The sequence below is a fragment of the Podarcis muralis genome, chromosome 6, assembly GCF_964188315.1.
Source record: "Podarcis muralis chromosome 6, rPodMur119.hap1.1, whole genome shotgun sequence".
In the NCBI taxonomy this organism is placed as follows: domain Eukaryota; kingdom Metazoa; phylum Chordata; class Lepidosauria; order Squamata; family Lacertidae; genus Podarcis; species Podarcis muralis.
Window position 1 is genome coordinate 7963183 of NC_135660.1, and position 8954 is coordinate 7972136.

The 8954-nt window shown below is 47.4% G+C and overlaps 1 non-coding gene across 1 annotated transcript; it reads right to left on the reverse strand.

The window, feature by feature from the left end:
* Nucleotides 1–1547: 1547 nt before the first annotated feature.
* On the reverse strand, nucleotides 1548–1620 carry TRNAK-UUU (transfer RNA lysine (anticodon UUU)). Its single transcript has one exon. It is a non-coding gene; the product is annotated as a tRNA-Lys (tRNA).
* Nucleotides 1621–8954: the final 7334 nt, after the last annotated feature.

Genomic DNA, 8954 nt, shown 5'->3' on the forward strand with positions numbered 1-8954 from the left:
GGAGGAGGCACATGAAGGAGGGCCTCAGAAGATGATCTCAGGGACAGCTTCTGTAAATCCGGGACTGTCCCTGGAAAATAGGGGCACTTGGAGGGTCTGCAATACAGACTGGGGAGAGGACAATAGCAATAGCAGAAGGGGAATGGGGAAAAGTGGAAGGGTTGATATTTCTGATAGAGGGTAAAAGCAGAGAGGTGGCATCCTTGGAAAGAGGCTGCCTTTGCCCAGCCCCTCCACGCCCACCTGGCTCAACGCAGCCGCAACATTTGCAAACTCTTGGCGGCTCATGCTCCCGGCTGTTGACTCATCAAAAGCTCCTTAACTCTCTGCCTGGCTGTTTGTTCTTCAGCTGTTTCCCACGTCGCTTTCCCAGGTTGCGGCCGATAAGGCTCGTTTGTTGGCTCCCGACCCGTTGGGGACACGTCAAAGAGAAACACACAGGCGCACGCAAGGAACAAAGGGCCCTTAGCCCTGGCAACAGATGCCAGGAGCACAGGAGGGAGGGGGGAGGGAGTGTCAACATCAGAAGGTGCGCAGGAAGCTGTAGCTGGTGGGAAGGTGACTGTGTTGGGTGGCGTGGCGACTCTTGGAGGTCACAGATATAGCTGCATTAGAGCTCCTGTGCTGTGGGGAAGGAGGAGGGCGAGTTGGATTCGGGTCCCCTGAAAAGGATGCTGGGTTTGCTGCTGTTGCAATGAAGATCTGCCACTTTAGACACAGAATTGGGCGATGATTACAGGAGCCAACTCCTAGGGCCAGAGGCCCTTTCAGCTGTTAGAATTCCTGCTCCATGATTGCAATCATGGGATTGTTGTCTATCACATGACGGTGTATGTTTGACTCCACAGAGTGGGAAGTGACGGAGACAGGATGTTTGTGTTACTGTGTTCCGTGAAGTGGGACGATTGTCCTTTGTTCTTTTTCTCTTTGCTGTCTGATGCTAGAGAGAGAGGGAGCCATGTTGCAGTGCTCCATGTGTGTTTATATGTAAATAAAGGAGATTAGTCAAAATGCTGAGTTGCTGAGGTCTGTCACGCGAACTGCGCAAACTCTGTGTGCCGATGTCTGTTGGATGTGATGTTTGGGCTGAAGAAAGCTTTTGAAGCTCCCGAATGATCAACCAGGAGGGAGAGAACATGCCAGTCAGGGATGTGTCTCTGCCAGGGTCCTAATCGTGACATCAGCCCCCCCATAAAATATTTGAGGGGGCCAGGGCCCCCCCAAAGTCAATGGGCATTGCCATTCAAATGGTGCACGTGTACCATGTCTTGTGATCGATTATGTGGGGCAGAGCTTAGCTGGTACCCTTTAATATTTTATTCAAGTTGGCACCCCTGGTGATGATGATGATGCAGTGTCAAAGTCCTTGCTTCTACCATGGAACATCCCCCCTCTCTTTCCCCCATGCAGCCCACACCATTCCTTGGGGGTACCCACAGGACATATTTATGCGCTAATGGGACGAGGGACTTAGAATCATAGGACTGTAGAGTTGGAAGGGACCCCGAGGGTCTTCTAGTCCAACCCCATGATGTGCAGGAATCTTTTGCCCATTGTGGGGTTCGAACCCACGACCCTGAGATCAAAAGTCTCATGCTCAACCAACTAAGCCATTGTTGCCACTTCATTGCTGTTGCTATTCCAAGGCTTGTAATTGTATCTCATTATTATTGTTATGTGTTTGGGGCAAGGGATGAAGCAAAGAAGCATAGAATTGTAGAGTTGGAAGGGGACACTAAGGGTCATCTAGTCCAGCCCCCCGCAATGCAGGAATCTCAACTAAAGCTTCCATGACACATGGCCACCCAACCTCTGCTTAAAAACCTCCAAGGAAGGAGAGCCCTAAAGGAGTGCTGACTTTTAAAGCCCTAAATGGCCTCGGCCCAGTATACCTGAAGGAGCGTCTCCACCTCCATCGAAGGTCCAGTGCCAAGGGCCTTCTTGTGGTTCCCTCGCTGAGAGAAGCCCAGTTACAGGGAACCAGGCAGAGGGCCTTCTCGGTAGTGGCACCCGTCCTGTGGAATGCCCTCCCACCAGATGTCAAAGAGAAAAACAACTACCAAACTTTTAGAAGACATCTGAAGGCAGCCCTGTTTAGGGAAGCTTTTATTGTTTAATAGGTTATTGCATTTTAGTGTTCTGTCGGAAGCCGCCCAGAGCGGCTGGGGAAACCCAGCCAGATGGGTGGGGTATAAATAATAAATTATTATTATTATTAACCTCCAGAGAGAGTACATTCTACCATCGTACAGATCTCACTGCCAGAAAAAAACACCAGTTTTGGTAAAATAAAGTTACAAACAACTGTTTCGAATATTTAAATCGGCCACAAACCCAGAACAGACTAAAACACACAACCACATTCTATATATCAAGGTAGGCTTGTCTAAGCAAAAATGTTCTTAGCAGCTGATGAACAGAGAACAGTGATGGCGTCTGCCACATCTGAATAGGCAGGGAGTTCCAAAGTTCCACTAAAAGACTGAGTTTATACAAATGGGAAACAGGTATTATGTGGCTCCTATAAGAGTGCTAGTTCTGCCAATCGAAGCTTCTGAGTGAACATATATGAGGTAAGGCAATCTTGTAGGCAAACTGGTCCTATGTTGTTAAGGGTTTTATATACTAATAGCCCAATACATGTGTTGTTCCTAATGGGGTGCCGGGCAGGATCCCATTGTAGTCTGCCCAACGGCACTTTCTGCAGCCAAACGCCCCCAGATCGTTTGCATTCTCCCGCCCCGGGCCTGGCGATACAGTACCAGGGGATTAATCACCGCATGCCGCCGTATGCAACGATGCTCTTGATAGGCAATGATTTGGCCTGACGGGCAGAAATTGAACAGGCGAAGCTTTCCCCAGCACGGCGGGAGTTAGAAGTAACTGGAGAACGCGAGATATAAGTAAATCAATGCAATGAAATATGTAAGACCTACTAGGCGAGAGAGAGGCTGCAGGCAGTGCCTGTTGGCAGGGGGGGGGGGGAGGGACCCAGTTGCCAGAGGATTGCTGCAACGAGAGCAGTCCGTGATCATGTGGGGCCGGCCTGTGTACTTAACGGCCTCTCCTGTGGCTAGCAGAATAATTTGCAGATAGCAAATGCCTACAAAAATAGCTGAATTGGCATCATTTATGCAGGTTGCAAGGTTCAGTTCCCCCTTCATGGATCACTGCCTTGCCGTGGCGAAGGGGCTTGAAGAACTCAGAGAAGCTATGAACTACGCCGAGCAGGGCACACAAGATGAACAAGTCATAGTGGAGAGTTTTGACCAAACGTGATCCACCTGGAGGAGGAACCGGCAAGCCACTCCAGTATCCTTGCCAAGAAAACTCCATGGACAAAGACAACAGGCATATAAAAGTTATGACGCTGGAAGATGAGCCCCTCAGGTCGGAAGGCGTCCAACATGCTACTGGGGAAGAGCGGAGGGCAAGTACAAGTAGATCCAGAGCTGATGAAGCGGCTGGGCCAAAGCCGAAAGGACGCTCAGTTGCGGATATGCCTGGAAGCGAAAGGAAAGTCCAATGCTGTAAAGAAAAATATTGCATAGGAACCTGGAATGTAAGAACCATGAACCTGGGTAAGTTGGAGGTGGTCAAAAATGAGATGGCAAGAATAAATATTGACATCCTGGGCATCAGTGAACTAAAATGGACGGGAATGGGCGAATTCAGTTCGGATGACCATCACATCTACTACTGTGGGCAAGAAACCCGTAAAAGAAATGGAGTGGCCCTCATAGTCAACAAAAGAGTGGCGAAAGCTGTACTGGGATGCAATCTCAAAAATGATAGAATGATCTCGATACGAATCCAAGGCAGACCTTTTAACATCACAGTAATCCAAGTTTATGCCCCAACTACTGGTGCTGAAGAAACTGAAATTGACCAGTTCTATGAAGACTTACAACACCTTATAGAAGTGACACCAAAGAAGGATGTTCTTCTCATTATAGGGGACTGGAATGCTAAAGTAGGGAATCAAGAGATAAAAGGAACAACTGGCAAGTTTGGCCTTGGAGATCAAAACGAAGCAGGGCAAAGGCTAATAGAGTTCTGTCAAGAGAACAAGCTGGTCATCACAAACACGCTTTTCCAACAACACAAGAGACGACTCTACACATGGACATCACCAGATGGGCAGCATCGAAATCAGATTGATTATATTCTCTGCAGCCAAAGATGGAGAAGCTCTATACAGTCAGCAAAAACAAGACCTGGAGCTGACTGTGGCTCAGATCACCAGCTTCTTATAGCAAAATTCAAGCTTAAACTGAAGAAAGTAGGAAAAACCACTGGGCCGGTAAGATACAATCTAAGTCAAATCCCTTATGAATACACAGTGGAAGTGACGAACAGGTTTAAGGATTTAGATTTGGTGGACAGAGTGCCTGAAGAACTATGGATGGAGGCTCGTAACATTGTACAGGAGGCAGCAACGAAAACCATCCCAACGAAAAGGAAATGCAAGAAAGCAAAGTGGCTGTCCAACGAGGCCTTACAAATAGCGGAGGAGAGAAGGCAAGCAAAATGTGAGGGAGATAGTGAAAGATACAGGAAACTGAATGCAGATTTCCAAAGAACAGCAAGGAGAGACAAGAAGGCCTTCTTAAATGAGCAATGCAAACAAATAGAGGAAAACAACAGAATGGGAAGAACCAGAGATCTGTTCAAGAAAATTGGAGATATGAAAGGAACATTTCGTACAAAGATTACCATAATAAAAGACAAAAGTGGTAAGGACCTAACAGAAGCAGAAGACATCAAGAAGAGGTGGCAAGAATACACAGAGGAACTATACCAGAAAGAAATGGATGCCTCGTACACCCCAGGTAGTATGGTTGCTGACCTTGAGCCAGACATCCTGGAAAGTGAAGTCAAATGGGCCTTAGAAAGCACTGCAAATAACAAGGCCAGTGGAAGTGATGGTATTCCAGCTGAATTATTTAAAATTTTAAAAGATGATGCTGTTAAGGTACTACACTCAATATGCCAGCAAATTTGGAAAACTCAGCAGTGGCCAGAAGATTGGAGAAGATCAGTTTACATCCCAATCCCAAAGAAGGGCAGTGCCAAAGAATGCTCCAACTACCGCACAATTGCACTCATTTCACACGCTAGCAAGGTTATGCTTAAAATTCTACAAGGAAGGCTCAAGCAGTATGTGGATCGAGAACTCCCAGAAGTGCAAGCTGGATTTAGAAGAGGCAGAGGAACCAGAGACCAAATTGCAAACATGCGCTGGATTATGGAGAAAGCTAGAGAGTTCCAGAAAGACATCTACTTCTGCTTCATTGACTATGCAAAAGCCTTTGACTGTGTTGACCACAGCAAACTATGGCAAGTTCTTAAAGAAATGGGAGTGCCTGATCACCTCATCTGTCTCCTGAGAAATCTCTATGTGGGACAAGAAGCTACAGTTAGAACTGGATATGGAACAACTGATTGGTTCAAAATTGGGAAAGGAGTACGACAAGGCTGTATTTTGTCTCCCTGCTTATTTAATTTATATGCAGAATACATCATGCGAAAGGCTGGGCTGGATGAATCCCAAGCTGGAATTAAGATTGCCGGAAGAAATATCAACAACCTCAGATATGCAGATGACACAACCTTGATGGCAGAAAGTGAGGAGGAATTAAAGAACCTTTTAATGAGGGTGAAAGAGGAGAGCGCAAAATATGGTCTGAAGCTCAACATCAAAAAAACGAAGATCATGGCCACTGGTCCCATCACCTCCTGGCAAATAGAAGGGGAAGAAATGGAGGCAGTGAGAGATTTTACTTTCTTGGGCTCCATGATCACTGCAGATGGTGACAGCAGCCACGAAATTAAAAGACGCCTGCTTCTTGGGAGTAGGGCAATGACAGGCCTAGACAGCATCTTGAGAAGTAGAGATGTCACCTTGCCAACAAAGGTCCGTATAGTTAAAGCCATGGTCTTCCCAGTAGTGATGTATGGCAGTGAGAGCTGGACCATAAAGAAGGCTGATCGCCGAAGAATTGATGCTTTTGAATTATGGTGCTGGAGAAGACTCTTGAGAGTCCCATGGACGGCAAGAAGATCAAATGCATCCATTCTTAAGGAAATCAGACCTGAGTGCTCACTGGAAGGACAGATCGTGAAGCTGAGGCTCCAGTACTTTGGCCACCTCATGAGAAGAGAAGACTCCCTGGAGAAGACACTGATGCTGGGAAAGATGGAGGGCACAAGGAGAAGGGGGCGACAGAGGACGAGATGGTTGGATAGTGTTTTCGAGGTTACCAGCATGAGTTTGACCAAACTGCGGGAGGTAGTGGAGGACAGAGGTGCCTGGCGTGCTCTGGTCCATGGGGTCACGAAGAGTCGGACACGACTAAACGACTAAACAACAACAACAAAGGTTCAGTTCTAATCCCCCCCCTCTATCAGGGACAACAGTCCCAATTTCTGCTACCTGCTCCCAGGTAAAACAACGTTCCTGTTTTTATCCCTATGCTGCCTTTGGAGAAGATTTTATTATTTAAAATAAAATTTTATTAAGAACTTTCATAATACAATGCAATAAGAAACACACTAATCTAAACAAGACGAGAGAGAGAGAGAGAGACAGAGAGAGAGAGAGAGAGAGAGAGAGAACTAAGAATGCAAAGTCCTTTCTCATAGGTAAATCTTAACTTGTCCTGCACAAAAAGAGATTCCCTTTCTCCTCCCAGCCTCCCACCCTGGGAGATCTTCCCTTCCCTGTCTCTGACACAGGGACCTTTGCCAGCCAAGCATCACCTTCATCTGCATAAGTTCCCTCATTGAGTCAGAGTGAGGACATTAATCATCATCATCATCATCAGAAACAAGAGCAAAGGAAAGAAAGGAAAGATAAAAATAATAATAAAGGAGTAAATAATAATAATAAGGGGGGGAGAGAAAGTTAAAGAAATGAGTAAAAAGGACTTCCAACTTTCCATCTGTTACATTATATACACAAGAGTTTATAGAACCATAGAAGTGGAAGGGACTCTGAGGATCATCTTTTCTGACCCCCTGCAAGGCAGGAATATGCAGCTGTTACATATGGGGGTCAAACCTGCAACCTTGGTGTTCTCAGTACCACGCTCTAACCAACTGAGCCATCCAGTGGAATATGAAAGGAGTTCTTCAAAATATTCAAATATTCACTCCAGATATATAGTATCCAGCTCTTTCTCCCTCTCCTAGATGATGTTCTTGCAGTCTTCAAGTCCAGGCACCTCTAGTGTATTCATTTTTCCTTCTTTTGGAGAAGAATTTGATGATTAATCACACACACACACACACACACACACACACACACACACACACACACACAGAATGAGGGTCGAGCTCAAAGCAGCTTCAGTTGTTTTTTGGAATCCTACGCCCTGTCTCTTCCTTTGTTGAATGTCAAGGAGACCACATCTCTTTTTTATGCCACAATTGATACTGCTCCTCCTGAGCCTCCCAGCTCCTCCTTTCAGTGTTGAAGACCCACAAGCCATCCAGGGACTGGGTGTGCAGCTACCACCAGTGTTGAAGCAAGACCCAGCTTGCCATTGGGCATGTGGGAGAGGGTGCCACCATGCCCTTTGCATCAGGCAGCAAACTGTCTTGCGCTGGCCCCAGGCTGCCTAAGCTCCCTTTCTTTACATGTGTTGGAAGTTTGGGTGCAACTCAGCTTGCATGGGGTTAAGAAACATTCACAGGCTACCTTTGTGCCTTGGACCTCTTTGCTCACCTGCCTATCTCTTTAAAGTGTAGACTGAGACACCCTAGGTTGCATCTTGTTTGCAACTTCCTCCTCCTCCTCCAACTTCTCTCTTGAACCACAAGATGAGAAAGGTCACCTCGGATCCCTCCCCTGAGAACAAAGGAGCAAGCCCGGCTTCCTTTAACTTTTCTAGATTAGTATGGTTATGACTGGCAGCTTTCTTCTATCCAAGATCAGCACTTCCTGCAATAAAGCCCTTTATTATTTTCTTCCTGCATCTCTCTGTGCCTGCGTGATTGCAACAGGTAAAGTCTGCTGTCCGGCCAAATACACAAGCCGGACCCTGTACACTTTGCATGCCAAAGAGCTCCAATAGCTTATGGTTTCGATCATATGGCCCTGGGGTTTTTGTCACGGCGTCTGTCTTCAACCTGCCATTGGCTAAAGCCCGTCTGGCAGAGTCCTGGCCGCCAACATGAAAGTGTTCCAGGAGCTCTTTATCCAAATCCCCATTCAAAGTGTTTGCCGCAGCCACTCAGAATTTATCTCCAGTCACAAGGACAACAAAGAGCCGCACTGGGGCATGGACAGGGGGGGCAGTTTCCCCTCTGCAGGCCTGTCTGTCCCCAGGAAGGGGGTCAGCTTAGTGGGGATTCTCATACTCTGGCTGCGGGAGCTGGGTGCTGCAGTTCTGTCTGTGCGTGTGTTTGGGAGTGGGGAGAGAATACCGTATTTTTCTCTCCATAAGGTGCACCGGACCATAAGGCGCGCCTAGTTTTTAGAGGGGGGAATCAAGAAAAAAAGCCAGGAGAGGCTGTGCATGGCTATGGCAATTCCCCTACCTCCCGCAAAAGCCCACAGGAGCTGCGCACCCTTTAAGGAGCGCACAGCTCCTGCGGGCTTTTCTACGAGGAGGGAGAAGGGGAAAAGCCCGCAAGAGCCGCATGGAGCTTGTGTGCGGCTCTTGGGGGCTTGTCCTGCCTGCCTCCCCCCTGCATTCACTCCATAAGACGCACACACATTTCCCCTTACTTTTTAGGAGGAAAAAAGTGTGTCTTATGGAGCGAAAAATACGGTATATAGTTTCTGGGAGGCTAGAAGCAACTGCAACAACTGGAGGCACAGCTCAGAAAGCTGCTGGTGGTGGGCTTCAGTGCAATAATTTGATGCCAGAAAGCCACTTCCACCCTTGAAGGAGGTGGATTTGTGGGCTTCATGACCCCAGCACATGTGCGGCGGCTGGAGCAGCACG